Source organism: Sciurus carolinensis, unplaced genomic scaffold (genome assembly GCF_902686445.1).
Source record: "Sciurus carolinensis unplaced genomic scaffold, mSciCar1.2, whole genome shotgun sequence".
Lineage (NCBI taxonomy): Eukaryota > Metazoa > Chordata > Mammalia > Rodentia > Sciuridae > Sciurus > Sciurus carolinensis.
In genome coordinates, this window is record NW_025920131.1 from 1,311,599 (window position 1) to 1,332,425 (window position 20,827).

Below are 20,827 nucleotides of genomic sequence, written 5' to 3' on the forward strand. Positions count from 1 at the left end.
GGAACTGGCCCGCTAGTGAGAGCCTTTCTGACCAGAACAAGCTCCGAGTCCCGGAGCCACTGCAGCGCAGCGTACTCCGGCAACGAACCAGCGGAGAGCCGCGATCCGCAAACAGCCTCTGGGATTAGGGCAGGGCAGCCAGAGACCTCTTCAGGCGGCTCTGCCCACTCCGGCTGCAGGCTCTCTTCACGGGGCGATCCAAGATGGCGGCCTAGAGGGAGACTGCACCCCCAGTCGCTCCAGAACCCTGGAGTTAAGAAGGGGAGGCATTGAGAGACTCGGACTGAAATAGAGCCACAGGTGAGTCTGCCTACTGGGTAAAGCTCGGCCCGGGTGGCAGGCCCAGATAGAGGTGGCTTATCAGAGCCGGGCAGGGCAGCTAGAGTCTTCCCAAGGTAGCCTTCCACACTCCGGCAGTGGGCTCCTCCCACACGGTCAGCTGCACGGCGCAGGCCCACAGTGAGAGCATTTCCGCACAGAGCCAGTTCCAAACCGTGGAACCAGTAGGGGGCTAGGGGCAGTTTTCTTCGGATGAGCTGCTTTATCAGATTCCTCCAAGACATCAGGCTACTGAAGGCTGGGAGGTGATACACTGGAAATCTACCGGGACACTATAAGCCAGTAGCGGAAAACTGCAATATTTCAGGGTCCCACTGACAACTGACCAATATGAGAAAACAAGGGAAGAAAATGTCCCAAACAAACCTAGATACTACATCAATAAAACCCAATGACAGCACAGCAGAAGAAATGTCAGAAAGGGAGTTCAGAATGTACGTAATTAAAACGATCAGGGAAGCTAATGAGGAGATGAAAGAGCAAATGCAGGCATTGAAGGAGGAGATGAAAGAGCAAATGCAGGCATTAAATGATCGCACCAATCAACAGTTAAAAGAGCAAATACGGGAAGCAAGAGATCATTTCAATAAAGAGTTAGAGATACTGAAAAAAAAACAAACTGAAATGCTTGAAATGAAGGAAACAATAAACCAAGTTAAAAACTCCATAGAAAGCATAACCAATAGGATAGAACACCTGGAAGACAGAACCTCAGACATTGAAGACAAATTATTTAATCTTGAAAGCAAAGTTGGCCAAACAGAAAAGATGGTAAGAAATCATGAACAGAATCTACAAGAATTATGGGATATCATGAAAAGGCCAAATTTAAGAATTATTGGGATTGAGGAAGGCTTAGAGAAACAAACCAAAGGAATGAACAATCTATTCAATGAAATAATAACAGAAAATTTCCCAAATCTGAAGAATGAAATGGAAAACCAAGTACAAGAGGCTTATAGAACTCCAAACATACAAAATTACAACAGACCCATACCAAGGCACATTATTATGAAAATACCTAACATACAAAATAAAGACAGAATTTTAAAGGCCGCGAGAGAAAAGAATCAAATTACATTCAGAGGGAAACCAATAAGAATATCAGCAGATTTTTCAATCCAGACCCTAAAAGCTAGAAGGGCCTGGAACAACATATACCAAGCCCTGAAAGAAAATGGATGCCAACCAAGAATCTTATACCCAGCAAAACTTACCTTCAAATTTGACGATGAAATAAGATCCTTCCATGATAAACAAAAGCTAAAGGAATTTACAAAAAGAAAGCCAGCATTACAGAACATTCTCAGCAAAATATTCCATGAGGAAGAGATGAAAAACAACGATGCAAATCAGCAACAGGAGGCGCTAGCCTAAAGGAATAGCCAAATAAAGGAGAAACCAAATCATGTCAAAAACAAATATGAGTCAATTGACTGGGAATACAAATCATATCACAATAATAACCCTGAATGTCAATGGCCTGAATTCATCAATCAAAAGACACAGACTGGCAGATTGGATTAAAAAGAAAAATCCAACAATATGCTGCCTGCAAGAGACTCATCTCATAGAAAGAGACACCCATAGACTAAAGGTGAAAGGATGGGGAAAAACATACCATATGCACACGGACACAGCAAAAAAGCTGGAGTATCCATCCTCATCTCAGATAATGTGGACTTCAAACCAAAACTAATCAGAAGGGATAAAGAAGGACATTACATGCTGCTTAAGGGAAGCATAAATCAGCAAGACATAACAATCATAAATATCTATGCCCCGAACATTGGCTCATCCACATACGTCAAACAAATCCTTCTCAATTACAGAATTCAAATAGACCACAACACAATAATACTAGGCGATTTTAACACACCTCTCTCACCACTGGATAGATTGTCAAAACAAAAAGTGAATAAAGAAACTATAGATCTCAACAACACAATCAGCAATTTAGACTTAACGGACATATATAGAATATACCATCCAACAAAGAACGAATACACTTTCTTCTCAGCAGCACATGGATCCTTCTCTAAAATAGACCATATTTTATGCCACAAAGCTACTGTTAGCAAATACAAGAAGATAGAGATACTACCTTGTACTCTATCAGATCATAATGGATTGAAATTAGAAATAAATGACAGAATAAAAAACAGAAACTTCTCCAATACCTGGAGACTAAATAATATACTATTATATGATGAATGGATAACAGAAGACATCAGGAGGGAAATAAAAAAATTCTTAGAAGTAAACGAGAACAAAGACACATCATATCAAAATCTCTGGGACACTATGAAAGCAGTACTTAGAGGAAGATTTATTTCATGGGGTGCATTCAAAAAAAGAAGTAGAAATCAACAAATAAATGACTTAACACTACAGCTCAAAGCACTAGAAAAAGAAGAGCAGACCAATACCAAAAGTAGTAGAAGACAGGAAATAGTTAAAATCAGAGCCGAAATCAACGAAATCGAAACAAAAGAAACAATTGGAAAAATTAACAAAATAAATAGTTGGTTCTTTGAAAAAATAAATAAAATTGATAAACCCTTAGCCACACTAACAAAGAGAAAGAGGGAGAAAACTCAAATTACTAAAATTCGGAATGAACAAGGAAACATCACAACAGACACGAGTGAAATACAAAACATAATTAGAAGCTATTTCGAAAATCTATACTCCAACAAAACAGAAAACCTCGAAGACATCAACAAATTTCTAGAGACATATGAACTACCTAAACTGAACGAGGAGGACATACACAACTTAAATAAACCAATTTCAAGCAATGAAATAGAAGAGGTCATCAAAAGCCTACCAACAAAGAAAAGTCCAGGACCAGATGGGTTCTCAGCCGAGTTCTACAAAATCTTTAAAGAAGAGCTCATTCCAATACTTCTCAAACTATTCCATGAAATAGAAGAGGAGGGAACCCTACCAAACTCGTTCTATGAAGCCAATATCACCCTGATACCTAAACCAGACAGAGACACATTCGAGGAAAGAAAATTTCAGACCAATATCCTTAATGAATATCGATGCAAAAATTCTCAACAATATTTTAGCAAATCGCATACAAATATATATTAAAAAGATAGTGCACCACGATCAAGTGGGTTTTATCCCAGGGATGCAAGGTTGGTTCAACATTCGGAAATCAATAAATGTCATTCACCATATCAACAGACTTAAAGTTAAGAATCACATGATTATTTCAATAGATGCAGAAAAAGCATTTGATAAAATACAGCATTCCTTCATGCTCAAAACACTAGGAAAAATTGGGGTAGTGGGAACATTCCTAAACATTATAAAGGCAATCTACGCTAAGCCCATGGCTAATATCATTCTAAATGGTGAAAAACTGAAAGCGTTCCCCCTAAAAACTGGAACAAGGCAGGGATGCCCTCTTTCACCGCTTCTATTCAACATCGTCCTTGAGACTCTAGCCAGAGCAATCAGACAAACCAAAGAAATTAAAGGGATACGAATAGGAAAAGAAGAACTCAAACTATCCCTGTTCGCTGATGACATGATTATATATTTAGAGGAACCTGGAAATTCCACCAGAAAACTTTTAGAACTCATAAGTGAATTCAGTAAAGTAGCAGGTTACAAGATCAAGTCTCATAAATCCAATGCATTTTTATACATAAGTGATGAATCTTCAGAAAGAGAAATTAGGAAAACTACCCCATTCACAATAGCATCGAAAAAAATAAAATACTTGGGAATCAATCTCACAAAAGAGGTGAAAGACCTCTACAATGAGAACTACAGAACACTAAAGAAAGAAATTCAAGAAAACCTTAGAAGATGGAAAGATCTCCCATGTTCCTGGATAGGCAGAATTAATATCGTCAAAATGGCTATACTACCTAAAGTGCTATACAGATTCAATGCAATTCCAATTAAAATCCCAATGATGTACCTTGCAGAAATAGAGCAAGCAATTATGAAATTCATCTGGAAGAATAAAAAACCTAGAATAGCTAAAGCAATCCTCAGTAGCAAGAGCGAAGCAGGGGGTATTGCAATACCAGATCTTCAACTCTACTACAAAGCAATAGTAACAAAAACGGCATGGTATTGGTACCAAAATAGACAGGTAGATCAATGGTACAGAATAGAGGACATGGACACAAACCCAAATAAATACAATTTTCTCATACTAGACAAAGGTTCCAACAATATGCAATGGAGAAAAGATAGCCTCTTCAACAAATGGTGCTGGGAAAACTGGAAAACCATATGCAATAGAATGAAATTAAACCCCTATCTCTCACCCTACACAAAACTCAACTCAAAATGGATCAAGGACCTCGGAATCAGACCAGAGACCCTGCATCTTATAGAAGAAAAAGTAGGTCCAAATCTTCAACTTGTTGGCTCAGGATCAGATTTCCTTAACAGGACTCCCATAGCACAAGAAATAAAAGCAAGAATCAACAACTGGGATAGATTCAAACTTAAAAGCTTTCTCTCAGCAAAGGAAACTATCAGAAATGTGAAGAGAGAGCCTACAGAGTGGGAGAATATCTTTGCCAACCATACCTCAGATAGAGTGCTAATTTCCAGAATCTATAAAGAACTCAAAAAACTCTACACGAAGAATACAAATAATCCAATCAACAAATGGGCTAAGGAAATGAACAGACACTTCACAGAAGAAGATGTACAAGTAATCAACAGATATATGAAGAAATGTTCAACATCCCTAGTAATAAGGGAAATGCAAATCAAAACTACCCTAAGATTTCATCTCACCCCAATTAGAATGGCGATTATCAAGAATACAAGCAACAATAGGTGTTGGCGAGGATGTGGTGAAAAAGGAACACTCATACATTGCTGGTGGGGTTGCAAATTAGTGCAGCCACTCTGGAAAGCAGTGTGGAGATTCCTCAGAAAGCTTGGAATGGAAACACCATTTGACCCAGCTATCCCACTCCTTGGCCTATACCCAAAGGACTTAAAATCAGCATACTACAGAGATACAGCCACATCAATGTTCATTGCTGCTCAATTCACCATAGCCAGATTGTGGAACCAACCTAGATGCCCTTCAGTTGATGAATGGATAAAGAAACTGTGGCATATTTATACAGTGGAATATTACTCCGCAATGAAGAATGATAAAATTATGGCATTTGTAGGCAAATGGTCGAAATTGGAGAATATCATGCTAAGTGAGATAAGCCAATCTCAAAAAACTAAAGGACGAATGATCTCACTGATAAGCGGATGAGGACATATAATGGGGGGTGGGAGGGGCTAGCATTAGGTTTAGGGTTAGGTTTAGAGTTAGGCTAAGGAGAGCGGCAAGAATGAAGGAAAGAAGGACTGTGTAGAGGGAAAAGAGGGGTGGGAGGGGTGGGGGGAGGGGAAAAATAAAATAAACATCATTACCCTATGTAAATGTAAAAAAATAAAAAAAAATAAACAAATTAAAAAAAAAAAAAAAAAGAGATCACATAACCATGCAATTAGTGGATTGGATGAGCCAAGACCAGTAAAGGGCCAGCAGGGAGGGAGAAAGGCAGCTGGACTCTGACTGCAGGAAGTGGCGTCAACAGGGTGATGCGATGTGGAGCAGCCAGGGGAGGGTGTTGCCAGCCCTCTGCCTGAGCAGCCCACTGGTGCTGGTGCTAAGCTGGGAAGGGGTGCAGTCAGGCCCTTGACAAGATGGTGCACTGCAGCAGGCTCACAAGGAGCTCTGTGGAGGCTGGGTAGAGTCAGGGAGACCAACTCGGAATGGCACAGGGCCTCAGGACCAGAGTTCAGGGCACCAAGGGAGAGGGGCTGGTCAGTCCCAGAGTTGAGGGCTACTGCAGTGACCACAGCCATAAAGGACTGTCCCACAAGAGCCATGACTGTCTTGGTAGGACTGTCACATGATCTACCCAAGGCGGGCCACAGGAGGAGGCCAGGGACTCAGGCCCACTGCCCTCTCCTGCCCTCCACCCTCCTGTCAGTGCCTCCACCCACAAACCCCAGGCAGAAGCCAGAATCCACAGTTGTCTACTGGTGCCACCCACAGGGGTCACCCCAAGCACAGTGAAGGTAGCCACAGTGGAGATGGCTGGGGTGCAAAGGGAGAGCCCTCAGCTCAGGAAACTCAGAGCGTGCTGCTGTGTGGGTGGGAATCAAGCCACAGTGTGCGCTACCTTCAGACATTTGTGGCAGACAACTGACACTTCAGGTAGAGGAGTCTGCACCTTGAGAGAGGGTCGTGTTGAGGAGCAAAACTGCCTCAGTTGCTTTTGAAGCAGTGGGGTGAGCTGAGGGAGGCCATGGGAAGAGTCATGAAGCAGGAGCAAGAGTTGGAGGGCAGTGTTAGGATGCAGAGCAGAGACAGGGAGCCTGAAGGACAGTTCTGGAGAAAACCAGAAGAGAGCAAATCTGAGGACATCCAAGGAGAGAAAGCGGAGAACCATAGAGGGCCATGGAGAGGTTGGATGAGGAGTGTGGACTGTCCACTGGCTCCAGGGCACAGAACACAATCCCAACACCTTTGCTTTTCAAACTTGTATTTAAAAAACTTTGACTGTATATGTTTTACAACATCTATAGAGGACTCTAAACCTTTAAAACTAGCAAACAACAATCTGCTTGGCAGTTTTAATAACATAAAATCAGATCCACAATCAATCTGGGCAACAAGTTCTACCACAAAGACCCACAGGGTGGTGAGGCTGGGGAGGTGACCATCTTGAGGGTTCCACCCTCAGGAATAACAGATGTCCTATGGAAGGGCTTGTGAGGGAGTCACCTCCCTTGCCCTGTTCCTTCTGTCATGAGGACACACTTCTCTTCTTTGGGGTGTTATGGGGCTCAACTTAAGCACAGATCCATCACCACTGAGAAGGTCAAATTTGAGAGTATTTTTAGCCGACTGGCTCTCATGCAACACCCCAAAAATGGCTATTGAGAGAACAGCCCCAACCATAGGATTGCAGGGGTTTTTATACCATAAGTCAGTACATCAAACATAAGTGTCTGTTGCTATGATTCAAAATTACAAGCTAACATTATGAGATCTGAAATCATCAGCAGAGAGGGAAGTTTAGGTACAAACTAAAGAATGGTTACTAACATCCACACAATCACTGTTGACATCACCGTTAACATGGTGCATTGCTAAGGAAACATAGGAACCAAAAAAGAAAGATTTTTTATCATATAAGAACTGTCATTTTGTCATTTTGTATTGCTAACTAACTGATGATGGGTACAGAGCAGGGTGTTCCCATGGGAGAAGCATTTCCTACGTAACACGAAGTCTCAGAGCAAAATGGAGTCTGTGTAGTCATTGCCCATGTAGCCTGGCCTGTAACATTTCCATGGAGTCAAATCTGTCAACCTATCACATTCCCCACTGGTTTTATGTACATAATCAAATCATTGGTTCATTATTAGTGTAGAGGTGATTGTAGTGGGTGTGTAACACCACTAGTTTAACAGATTGGATTCTATCTCTAACATACTTAAACAGTTTATCATGTATGGCCTGATTAAAAGTCCCATTATAATTAGGATGAGAGGTTCTGCCATCATGGTTATTAAAGTAGTTAACCAGGGGGACCAAGGGAAAAGATTTTGGTACTAATTTCTAAATTGGCTTTTCCTCCCTTTTCTTGAGTCTTTTCCTAATCAAAGATAAACTATCACGAATGACACCTGAGGGGTTAGTATAGAAACAACGTGTCTCCCCCAAGGCCATACATAATCCTTCTTGTTTTAAAAACAGCATATTTAACCCTCTTCTGTTTTGTAAAACTACCTTAGCAAGTGAATCAAGGGATTTTTTTTAAGTGACTTACAGAGTTTTCTAATTACTTAAGTTTATATCTATTTGTCTACTTACGGTGTTGAAATTTTGGTCACCTGTAGTGAATACAGTGGAGCCAGCTCTACCTAATCCCATTATAAGGGGAACAAAGACAGGGGTCACTCATTTATATGGTTGCATTAGCCCCAGATAATCCCTTTCTCCCTCCCCATAATAGTACACCTGGGGAAGACGTGAACAGTAACCCAGAATTCATTCCATTTGGTAATCTCAAAAAGCTGAAGAGCCAGGCATGGAGTTACTCCTGACATACAAGCAAACCATGTTCCCTCAGGGGCCATGGATGGTTGTCATATGGGCCTGAGGAAGTCCCAAGTACCATAGTAGAGGTGTAAGAATCCTTGACTTGTCCTTTAAATTAAGTAAGGGGTTGTAGTGGCCATGTATATACATTAATTTGATGGATGAAGAATGTTGTTTTAGTAGCCCAGGCCTCATAACACAGTCTAAGCAAGAAGAAAAACATGATTAACATTTTTCGGTCTTATCTTTAGATAGTGGTGGGGTCTCTAAGGGCTGTCCATTTTTCTGTTGTCTTGACTCAGATGTGATGAATCCATGTTGAGTAAGGTCCCCTCCATTTCAGGTGGGTATTAGTCCTTCTTTGTGGAACTATTTGACATAGATGTAGTCTTCTGGCTGGAATGGGTGTTGGAAATCAGTGGTCCCTTGGGGCTGGTTCTCATAAGTTGAACCTGTTGGAGAGATTTAATAACAGATTGAAGCAGGAGCAGGTTATCTTGCTAAGGGTGGCGGAAGGGCTCTGGAAGCATTAACATTTTCATCTCTCAGAGGTTTTTATGCCTCCAAGTTTTGGGACCCAAAGTGGCCTTTATTTTTGTGATTCAACCAAATTACCTATCTATATTTACTGTCTTTTAAATTTTTTTATTACTCCTTTCATTTTAGGAACTTCCTACTGCTGTAAGGAAAAAGGGCAATGACCCTCTTGTTGCTTAGAGTTGAGAATGGGCCACAAGAGTTGGGGCAAGCAGTTTTAAGTCCCTTTTCAGAATTTGGGTCTATCTAGGGGTAAAATTCTAATTGTATGAAAGAAACAAGAAAACATGAATACAAAATAAATAGCATCTGGAACATGTCATGAATAGCATGAAGATGACAGAAATCAATTAATTTCTTACCAGGAGGTGGAATTGCTGAGATATTGTCCCCATAACAAGGCCTAACAAAGCCTAAGAAGGCTGGAGAGGATAAGACCTTAATTGTAAATCTTTAACATTGTTGGAGTTATCAGGAATGTCAATACAACAGTTAAGTTACCTAATGTCACCTGATTTTTGTTAATATCTTTTTATTGGCATGACCTCTGTGCTTAGAAATTACTTTATCTTTGTCACTTAGGGCTAGAGAATCATACTAGCAAACATTTATTAAGTCTACCTGTATCAGAAGTTAGGAAGATCTGTAGGCCTTAAACTGACTAAAAACTTAATCTCTGTCAGTTTCTCTTGATAGTCATCAGACATTTTTGTCTAAGAATCTTTTTTGTCTCCTCCAGTTTTACTTACTTTTGGAGGATAACACAAGTGTACCTCTCAAGTCACATTAAAATAACTATTTTGTTTTTAAAATGTTCATGAATGACATTTTAAAATGTCATAATAGTTTTAGTTTTAACTGTTTTTGCTAGGTGTTTAAGATGAAGTTGGTCAAATTGACCTTGTTTCTATTTGTTGTTAAGAGTCAGCTGAGTTCCCATAGGGGTCACTCATGGAGAACTTGAGAGCAGCTCCTTAGCTCCTTTAGTGCCATTTGCTAGGTAGGGTCTCCTTGATGAGGTGGCTTTCTTTGGAAGAATCAGGGATGTCTCCCTTTTCCAGTGACCCTCCTCTGTAGCAGGTGCACTGATTGACTTTTCATCCTCTAGTGGTCTCATCAATCTCTCTGATTGGGCAGTCATGTGGCCCAGAGTTATAAATCTCCTTAGAGACATTATTTTGTTCCCTGGATTCAGACTGACTGAGGGCAAGAGCCAAATATTGTTTTCTTTTTTTTTTTTTTTTTTTGGCCCTTTTATCTTAATTTTAATTTTTAAGTCTTGGTGTTAAACATCCAGCAAACCAGTCTTATCAGTCTTAAAGTAAGAGACTTTAATGTTTATAATTGCATATTTATTTTTACCCCTTTTATTTATTACCTGTCTATAGATGATGGCCTAATATACTTTTGTTAAGGCACTAACAGGTAGCAGTTAAAGCACATATTATATCCCCTGTTTGAGATTACAGTAATTTTACAACAAAAACCCCAATCTTTTGAATATAACTTTAAATGAACTGAGGTCTGGCTTATTTTGGAGTCACTCTAACATGTAGTAAGGTGGGAGGTACAGTCTTATCTTAGGTAAGGCGGGGCTCTTCACAATCCTTAGGTAAAGTGGTCTAGTTCTGAAATTGATCTTTGTCTTCTTTTTTAAATGTCATTTTACAAAGTTTATATATATTGTTTCCTAAGTCTATGTGAATGTTACCACAATATATTACATCTAAAACATGAATTAAAGAAAGCTGAGAGAGCTTTTAATTTTTCTTTTGTGTAGTAATGTGGCAAAATGTTTTAATGTTTCACAACATTAACCTGTAAGCAAATCAGTCTCTCATTAACTTTTAGAAATATATTTACATTTTTATCCCAATGTACAAGGTAACATAAAGTTCAGGTCCAGTTACAGAATATTAAAGGATAAATCACCAATAAAATTTGCTATTCTTATAAGTTTAAAATTACCATTACAACTTTAGGTTGGAGAACACCAGCTTGATAAAATGTTCTTTTAAACCTTTCATTTTAAAGACTTGTATACCTGGAAGATATAACACATTTAATATATAAAGAAGAGTAATAGAATCATAATTACATTGATGTTTTTATATTAACCAAGTTTAGCTTTTAAAAAAAATTTAGACTTTGTAATACAGTACAATACTCTAAAATAACAGTTGCTGTTTAACCAGTTGTATAAACTTCTAATTTTAAAGCCTAGTTGTTCTAGAGAACAAAACTTAACAGACATACTGTTAAGAGTAAATTAATATTTCAAGAATTATTTGGCATTTTAGCATATAGACTGAACTTTGGTTTATATTAGTTCATTAATATTTGACCTTAGGGAAAAACCTTGAATAGTTTTAACTGTTGTGTTACTTATATATACACATAAAACTTTTAAAATTTACCCTTAATTTACACTTTTTAAAATCACTTAATTAGACCCTCTTGTTTACTTAGATGTATTATAGCTTTATTTTATCACATACTTTTTTTACCTAGAAATATTTTTTTTACTAAATATATTTTTATGTCTAGAATCTTTTAATTTAATCTGTTGATCCCCTCTTTGTTAAAAAAATTATATTCTGAAACAACCCTTGAAAATTTCTAAATTTAGATAAATTATTCCATTTTAACAAGATGAAATACATTATTTATAGAAATTTATTTAAAATGCAGTTGAATCTTTTGGACCCTTTATACAGAATTATACCTGTTGAGACTTTTAGTAACCTTGTTTTTAGTGATGACATAAAGTAATTTTCAATCTTTTTTATTTATTAATTTTATAAAAACACCAATAATGTTTTAAGTATGTTACCCTATGGAATTTAAGGAGCTAAGAGTACTTGATGTTATATTTAACAGTTAGCATTTTAACTCTGTAAATCCATCAGATATCTCTAACAAACATATCCATGATCAGTCCCATATAAGTGAAATCTAATTTAGTTTTATTTTTTTAAACCAGATACCAGATACAAGAGAAATATATTGGGCAGTATCAGTCATTTCTTTCCTGTTGAAGAAAATTCTAATCTAGAAAAAATGGATATTACACATTTTATAAAATTAACATTTTTATCATTTTTTGACCATCAGAAACAAAACTGAGTTAGTAACTTGAAAGCCATACTTTTGTACACCCAATTTAAAAACCTTTTAATTCATGTGAACCAAAATCATTTGGATCCATTTTTTAATTTATGAGCTCATATGTCAATATTGGTACCAAACATATGTAGAGGTGACAATACACTGGTGTACATATACATAAACAGATGGACAAAGGCCTTGTGGCTTATTTTAAAAAATCCATTAGATTGTTAACCCTGTACACAGGCCTCTGAATGAAACAGAGCATTAGAAAGAGTTTATAGTTGGATAGAATAGGTCTGATCAAAAAATTAACCTAGGTGCACCAGATCAAAATGATGAACTTAAAAGTAGAATTTTAAAAGTCTTTTTGGTCACCTTTCTGATGTGGTTCAGCTCAACTGAGATGAAAAGAATTCAAAGAATATAGACAAAGGTTATGCCCCATTCCTCCCTGAAAAAGTTTCCTGAAAAGATGGCAAGGGAACTGCTTCAATTGGTCTCCTTGGGAGAGACCCCTCAGGTTGGGGTCTTGTTCTAAATGGTTTTTTCTGGTCTTTTGTGTAGCAGCCATCAAAATGTTAGCCTGGCATTTTGGTGGACCAACTTCAATAGTTGGGAGTTCCGGTTGGCAGCAGTTTACATTTCAATGTAAGTTTTAGTGAACCTGGTTAAAAACCTTTTTAACCATTTTTTTAATTGAAAATAAAACATTTGGTCAGGATGTCCAGGCAGCCCAAAGACAATCTGGTGGTCCTCTAAGGGGGCCATCTGACAGTGAAAGTTGGCCATTCTCTCGCATAGCATTTAGAGAGAGAATAGATGTCATACCAGGTCCTGTTGTCATTGGCCCTTCTCTGGAATTCCTGGAAATTGGTCAATATGCATTGAAGGGGGTACAAGACAAACATGAGGGAGGCCAACCCTTGTCCACACTCAAGGGCAGCAAAAAAAAAAAAAAAAAAAAAAAAAAACCAGAAAAAGACGAACAAACACAGAACAGGTAAGATGCCAAAGACAATGACAAGTGGCCACTCCTGATTTCTGACCTGAGGGCCTGGGCAATGTCTTGCCACAGTCCCAGACTCAGGAAGCAATGCTGTGTCCAGCCTTCCTCAGAGTCTCTAGATACAGATCCGCCGGAAAAAGACTTATCAGTCCCCCAGGGGCACAGAAACAGGTGACTCTCAGAGGATTTAGTTCAGTCCTGGGGTGGGGCTCCACAGACCATGCAGCCTGAGGCTGAGGAATGTCTCTCAGAGACCTTCCCCTAGCAGCAACATTGTGGCCTCTCCCCTCTGCAGGAGTTTTCAGGTCAGTGGTGAGCAGTGGTTACCCACCAGGCAGCAAGGATCTCACTGGGCCCTCCAAATGTTGTGGGGCTTAACTTACAGACTGATCACCACTGAGAAGTCCAAATTTGAGAGACTTTATTAGCCAGTCAGCTGATTGTCTCACACAATGCCCCAAAAATGGCTATTGGGAGAACAGCCCTGACCACAGGGTTGCAGGGCTTTTATACCGAAAATCAGTACATCAATTATAAGTGTCTGTTGCTATGATTCAAAATTACAAGCTAACATGAAATCATCAGCAAAGGGGGAAGTGGGTCAAAATGACCCTTACCTTGGTACAAACAAAAGAGTGGTTACTAACATCCACACAATCACTGTTGACATCACTGTTAACATGGTGCATTGTTTATGAAAACTAGGAATCAAAAAAGAACAGTTTTTTTTAATCATACAAGAATTGTCATTTTGTATTGCTAAGAAACTGTTGATGGGTACAGAGGAGGTGTTTCCATGGAAGAAGCAATTCCTAAATAACATGGGAGTCTACGAGGAAAATGGAGTCTGTTTAGTCATTATCCATATAGCCTGGTCTATAACTTTTCCATGGAGTCAAAGGATAAGGGGACTAAGGTGCTAACTTGGAAGTGGATTAGGTCCTTAACAGATGCTGAGCCTGCTGGCACCTCCAGCAGCCTCCAGGTCAGTGAGAAACAAATTTCTCTTCCTTATACGTTTCCCAGTTTGTGGCATTTTGTTACAGTAGCACAAATTAACTGAAAATATATTTTATGGGGAGTACTGTGGGAGGCTCTTTGTGGTGACTGGGGGAAGAAAACAAGTAAGACGTGCTCCACATACACACTTGCAGAGGTGGCCGGGGCAGGTAAGGCTGACTGACTCATGTTAGGTTAGTGCTGCCAGCTCTTCTCCCATGGGAATGAACATAAAGAGACACAGAAAACTCTTCAGGAAAAAAATCTTGTACTCTTCTTACAAACTACAGAAGTCACTTTTGGTCGTGTAAATACTAGAATCATATTCATCAACCTTAAGAATCTGAAATCCTGGCACAGTGGCACATGCCTGTAAGCCCAGAGCCTTGGGAGGCTAAGGCAGGAGGGTCACAAGTTTAAGGCCAGCCTCAGCAACTTAAACCCTAAGCAATTTAGTTAGAATCTGTCACAAAATTAAAAAAAAAAAGATTAAAAAGGGTTGGAGATGTGACTCAGTGGTTAAGTAACCTTGGGTTCAATTCCTGGTACCAAAAACAACAACAACAACAACAACAAAAAGAATCTGAAATCCTTTCTGTGATTGGATAGAGACCAAGAAAAGAAAAGAAAGGCAAATTATGCAGGTCTAAGAAGACTTCAGAGGGGAGCAAGATCAAGCCCACAGCCCTTCCCATTAGGTGCTCAGAACAATGAGACATGCTTGAGACTGATGTCTTCAGATACTCAGAGTTCTCTGGTGGGCATGGACCTTAAAGAGCCCAAGGAACACTTGTAAAACAGAACCTGCAGTAGGACCCTCATTCCACATGTCTCCAGGCCCCCCACCTCATGAAGGCAAGCTCCCAAGTAAAATCCCAAATCACACCTGCCCTGGTGCTTGTGCAGAAATCATGACTGGCATGACAGGTCTTCAAAAGCAGCACTGTCACAGCAGTGGAAGCCACAGAAGTTGAAAGCCAGGCCAAGTGATGAGCAGGTCACATGACCTGGCACCAGTAAGCACTAAGCAGGCAGCCACGTGACAGTGGAGTTCAGAGCTGGTGCCGGGGTCCTGCCAAAGTGGAAGTGTGAGAAAGAGCATCTTTTGGAGTGAAAAGGGGTGTCATTATATGTGTGCCCCAACAGTGAAGTGCTCCAGACTGTTATACATGCACATGCTCAGAACACCAGCCAAAAAAACCATATGAGGATGCAGCCTAACTGCAAAAGTCTAAAACTAGTGTAGAGAAACATTCCAGAGGCGGTCTTCACAAACTCCACAGAAACAACCTTAACTGACAGAATAAGCAGAAATAGTTAAAGAATGGTTGTTTTTCAATAATTCTGTATTCTGCACTGAAAACACTGTAGGTAGAATTACATTAGCTCTGGCAAAGAGGTACTATGAGTCCCTCCATCTACATTTTAGAAGCCAAATTTATCAGTAGTATGAAATGCAGGTACGTTAGTTCAGACTGTAAAATTGAATTTTAAAAGATAATATCCAGATTATAGACAGGAAGCAAATCACCCCCAAGGCAGTATGCCCAAGTATGACACGCACCAGCTCTGCTCAGAAGGGGCGCTGAATTCTACGTGCACTGGAGAACACAATGGAAGACCTGTGGGTGATGCCATGTGCCCCAACCAGCTTAGATGACCATGGTAAGCTGACAGCTTACACAATCAGGGCCTTTCCGAATGTACCACACAGAAAGCTCTCTCCTTCACTCCAGAGCCTCTCTCTTGATTTGCCACGGTGTCTTCTGGCTTTATATTTTCCATTGTGCACAACAAATCAGCTGTAACTCTTCTATATTCTCAAGGTAGCCCTGCATGGACAGGGGTCCACATGCTGCTTACCTGGTCCTCTCCTCAGGTCTCACTGGCTTCAAAGTGTGTCAGCCAGGAATCCAGAGAAGAAAGGAGGGTCAGCTTATTCTGACAGGGACAAGGGATGTGCTGATCCTACCTACAACACACCTCACTCAATCCTGGTAATCCAGAGGTACTACTGTTTCTCCACTTTCCAGGTGTGGAAGACTGACCAAGGTGGGTAGGAGGTGAGTGGAGGGAGCCCACACTCAACAGGTCAGTCTGACCTAGTCTGGGCAGGATGCCCTCCCAGGAACAGAGGATGCATTCCCACCTCTCTAAATAAGCTAACTTTCTGTTAATGTTCTCCACATAAGTGGTGCAGAATGTCTGCCACACACACAATTTGGGTTTGCTACATTCCCAGTTGACACATGAAAATGGTATTTTCTAATGGAAAGAACTTTGAAGTAAGGGGGAAAGGTTAAGAAACTCCTTTTTTCTGGACTGTGTATTTATAAAGTGAAGGAGTTGAACTAAATGATGTGTATTTTCTAGCTCCAAATTCCTATAAACTCATGTTTTTGTTTCTAACCACCATCTAACTAACAATTTCTGCTCATTTTTAATACTACACCTAGATTTATGATAGTATATATTCTCTTCATGAGATGGATGCTCCCTCTGCCCACCAGCACTTAGGGTTCAACCCAGGGGCACTCTACCACTAAGCCACAACCCCAGCTCTTTTTATTTATTATTTTTTAAAAATTTGAGACAGAGTCTAAGTTGTCCAGGTTGGTCCTGAATTTACAATCCCTCCATCTCAGTCTCTGGAGTCTCGGGGACTATGGATACACAACACTGTACCTGGCTTGGATGCTTTCTTTTGATGTAGGAAACCATAACAACTGGTTCAATACAAATGATTGATTGGTTTAGTTAGAAGATAAAAATAGGAGAGAGAAATAAAAGGGAGGGCCACCCTAGGTATTTATCCAAAAGAATTGAAATAAGGATTTTGTGTAGATATCGACACTTCTGTTTTCACAGCAGCATTAATCACAATAACAAGACAAGTAAGCAGCCTAAATGTCCACTGGAAGATGAATGGATAAAGACAACATGACACTATACACTGGAATACTATTTACCTTTAAAATGTAAGGGCATTCTGCAATATACATCCTGGGGGAACTCTGGGTCACAGAAGATACTGCAGATTCAACAATGTGAGGAATCTAAAATGGTGAGATAGGTATAATCAAGAGTGGGATGGGCTCTCAGCATTGGCATGAGGAGAAATGGAAATTGCTGACCAACAGGCATAAAGTTCAGTCAAAAATAGGAACAGGTTCTGGAGACCCCTGTGCAACACTGAGCAAATAGCCAACAAGATGTTTTCTACACAGAAATCAGCCAAGAGGGCAGATTTCATGATGACGGTGCTTACTTCAGGAAATTAGCATAAAATTGGGATTTTTTGGTGTGTGTTGGGGGGGTACTGGGGATTGAACTCAGGGCACACATTCTCAGTCTTTTTTTGTATTTTATTTAGAGACAGAGTCTCACTAAGTTGCTTGGTGCCTCCCTGTTGCTGACACAGGTTTTGAACTCACCATCCTCCTGCCTCAACCTCCCAAGCCACTGGGATTATAGACATGTGCCACTGCATCAAGCTTAAAATTGGGATTTTATCTGTTTATACACTACTGCTGTCCACCCTGCTTCTGGAAGTTATGTAAGTATTGAAGGAACATGAATTTTCTGGGTCAGTTCTCTGTGGATGTGAGATAGGCAATGAGTATGGAAATAGCTTCCGTTTCCTCATCTAAGTACTCTGGACTCTTGTAAAGACAAAACAAGGTCATGAAAGGCCTCGTGAGCTGGGAAGTGCTCACCCAGGTAAGGGGGCATTAGTGCTGAAGTAATGACAACAAAGATGACATCAAGTGACTTTTTTAGTACCCCTCATTTTCATTAAGGAGCAAGGCCATAATTTGAGTAAGAAGCTCTCACACTCATTCTTAGAGGTGATCAGGGATGCAGGAGAGCAGCCCCAAGAAATCAGACATGCAGAAAAGCAGCTGGAATGGAAGGTTTCACCTGGAAACTTGAGGCTGCCCTCCTGAGCACTTGGCTGCAGGCAAGGCCACCACTGGGAACAGGGTGCATCGCCAACAAGCAGCACATGTCCACACTCAGGACATTCTCAGATTAGAAAGATCTTCTGCCTCAGGTTAATAAATGCTGTCCCAAAGTACCTGCAAACATTTTCACAGATTCTGAATATGCAAGCAACCATTTCCAGAACAATGCAACCGCAGGCTCTTCTATATCTACAGCAACCCATTGTTTCATCATCCTGGGTCCAGAAATCAGTCCCAATTCACTCCAGTTGATACTGAAATCACAAGTTCTGACAGGCAGTTGATGGGTGTGAGACTACAATGGAACACCTTCCTCAATAAAAGAAAATGCAAAGCCCTCTGAAGTTTTAGCAGACAGCTGAAGGAGAAATCTCTGGGTAGAAAGGAAGGGCTTCTAAGAGTCCCTATGTTTTTTTTCTCAGTATATGGACATGCAGACCCTGGGGGCTTGTGGCTCCTCCTCTAGGATTTCAAATCAATTATGAGCCACTAGCAAATCCATTCCCCATTGCTTTTATAGAACTGGAGCCTTCAAAAAGAGCTGAATTAACACCAAGGTGAAGACAAAAAGGAAATGAAAAACACACACATTCTTTCAAGCAGTCATGACCAATTCCTGACTCTGGGGCCACTCCATTCCATGCTGTCTCTCCAACATCAATCTTTGGATGTTGTCTAACTATTACTCAGGAGCTGGGAGCTTGTCTAATCTACCCTGTCCTGTTCTGGGACAAACACAGTCTCTCCTCTAAAACCCAGAGTCCTACTGCCAAGCTTTCTTCTACTCAATATCTGATTCAAAGCCAAGTTCCACCATCTCCACCTCATTCTGTAAGCTTCGAACTGCTTTATGATGGACTGGGACAACTCCTTCCCCTTGGGCCCCACCAGCATCCCAGAGGCACTTAAAGGAAGCGTTCCTGTGTACCTGTCACGGACAGACATGGCACACAGAAACGACAAAGCCCATGGATAGGGCCCATACCTAGGTTTGCAGGGAAATGTTCGGTGCTCCCTGCACTGGCACAGTCTCCTCGTATTTTAGAAAATTCTGTCTTCACTCATGCCCTGGCTCAGAGCTCCCTTTCCTCCTGAGTGGAGGGCAGTTATTGTGTTCCCACAGTGCGGACACCCTGCACAAAGCCATACCCAACTTAACTTAGCACTTGGAGAAGCCTCCTGCTGCTACTGGCTTGGTGGCTGTGCTCTCTGACCCATGGAGTCTTCTTCAGGCAGTGCCCTCCTGGCTATGCCGAAAGGTGGATTTCTAGCCCCATTTTTCATGAACTTAGTCCCATCTGCTTTGATCTTTCAGTAGTTCCTCCAACTGTCTTGGCCACCACTGGTATTTTCTGTGAACTTTAGGTTGCTATTTTTACACCTCTCTTCAGCGGGATTTTGGGAGGAAAGGACCATAACCTTTCCTTAGTACATATTTTAAAGCAAAAGCTCTTATCTGAATTTTCTAACTTTTTCTAAATGGCTATATATTATTAGTGTAATAAACCTAGGAACTGTTTGAAAAATAAGAAAATGCATGCAGGGTCAACACTCCAACCTCAAGATACCCATCCTGAAGTCAGTTTCTGCTTGGCATGACTGATTCCTGAAGAAAGTCAGGAAGAGGAAGAATACATTGGTCTTGACCAAGTCAGGTGTGTGTGTGTGTGTGTGTGTTTTTTTTTTTTTTGTATTTAGGTTAAAAATGAGAAAAGAAAAATCCTGCAAATCTTGGTTCATGTACTGTCATTCTGTACAACTCTCCATGTATTTTATTCAAGTTAGAACAAAAAGGATCTGAAACTCACCTATTGAACTGGATGACTGGTGATAAAGAGTTTAGAAATCTCACCAAGCCACCAATAAGTCTGGCTGATGATTAGCCATGGCTATAACTACAGATGAAGGGAGACTCAAAATAATTAAAGCACAATTCCTACTTTTGGGAATTTACTCTGGGGCTGGGAACCTTAGTGAGCAAAGTAAAAGGGATTACTCAACTATCACTGTGTAGCAGAACCTATTATTCAAATCAAGGTAAAATCTCCATCTCCCATGAATCTCATGCTGGTGTCCATCAATCCTTTATGCGTGCTGGTCCCCCACACAGAACACCCTCTTCTCTTCTTACCATCTCTCTAAATCTTACCTACTATTATGATCATTCAGGAGATAATACCATATAATTAGTTACTTATAAATTAAGGAAAATTAGGACCTTCACATATTCAAAGACAAAAAATTAGAGCTCAGAAGAATATATGCAAATATCTGAACACAGAATAAGTCAAAGTATAAAATCAATGAAAGAAATTATAAATTATCATTAAACTTGAAAACAAGTTTTCACACATTAAAAATAACCACTGAACCTCAACTGACAAGCAATAAACTGAACTCCTATTCAAGAAAGCACACAGGAAGACAACTTTTTTTTAAAAACTTCCCTCTCCGGATGCTTCAGAGAATATTTAAAGATTGTTCACATGCAGCAGCAAAACAAAAATATTAGTTTAACATGTCTTGATAAGGGTTTTCACAGATTTCTTTTCAGGGTTTCTGCTTGTTATTACTACTTAATTCTATAACTTTTCATAAGGTATTTTAAATGCTAGCAATCATTTATTTTGTTCAACAAATGTTTTCATTGCATCCCAATGACATGCCAAGGACTGTGCTGGGTGCTAAAAATAGACAGGGCCCTTCTCATCACAACACTTCAGACTAGTGGAAGACAAACATTAATCAAGCAATCATGCGAAT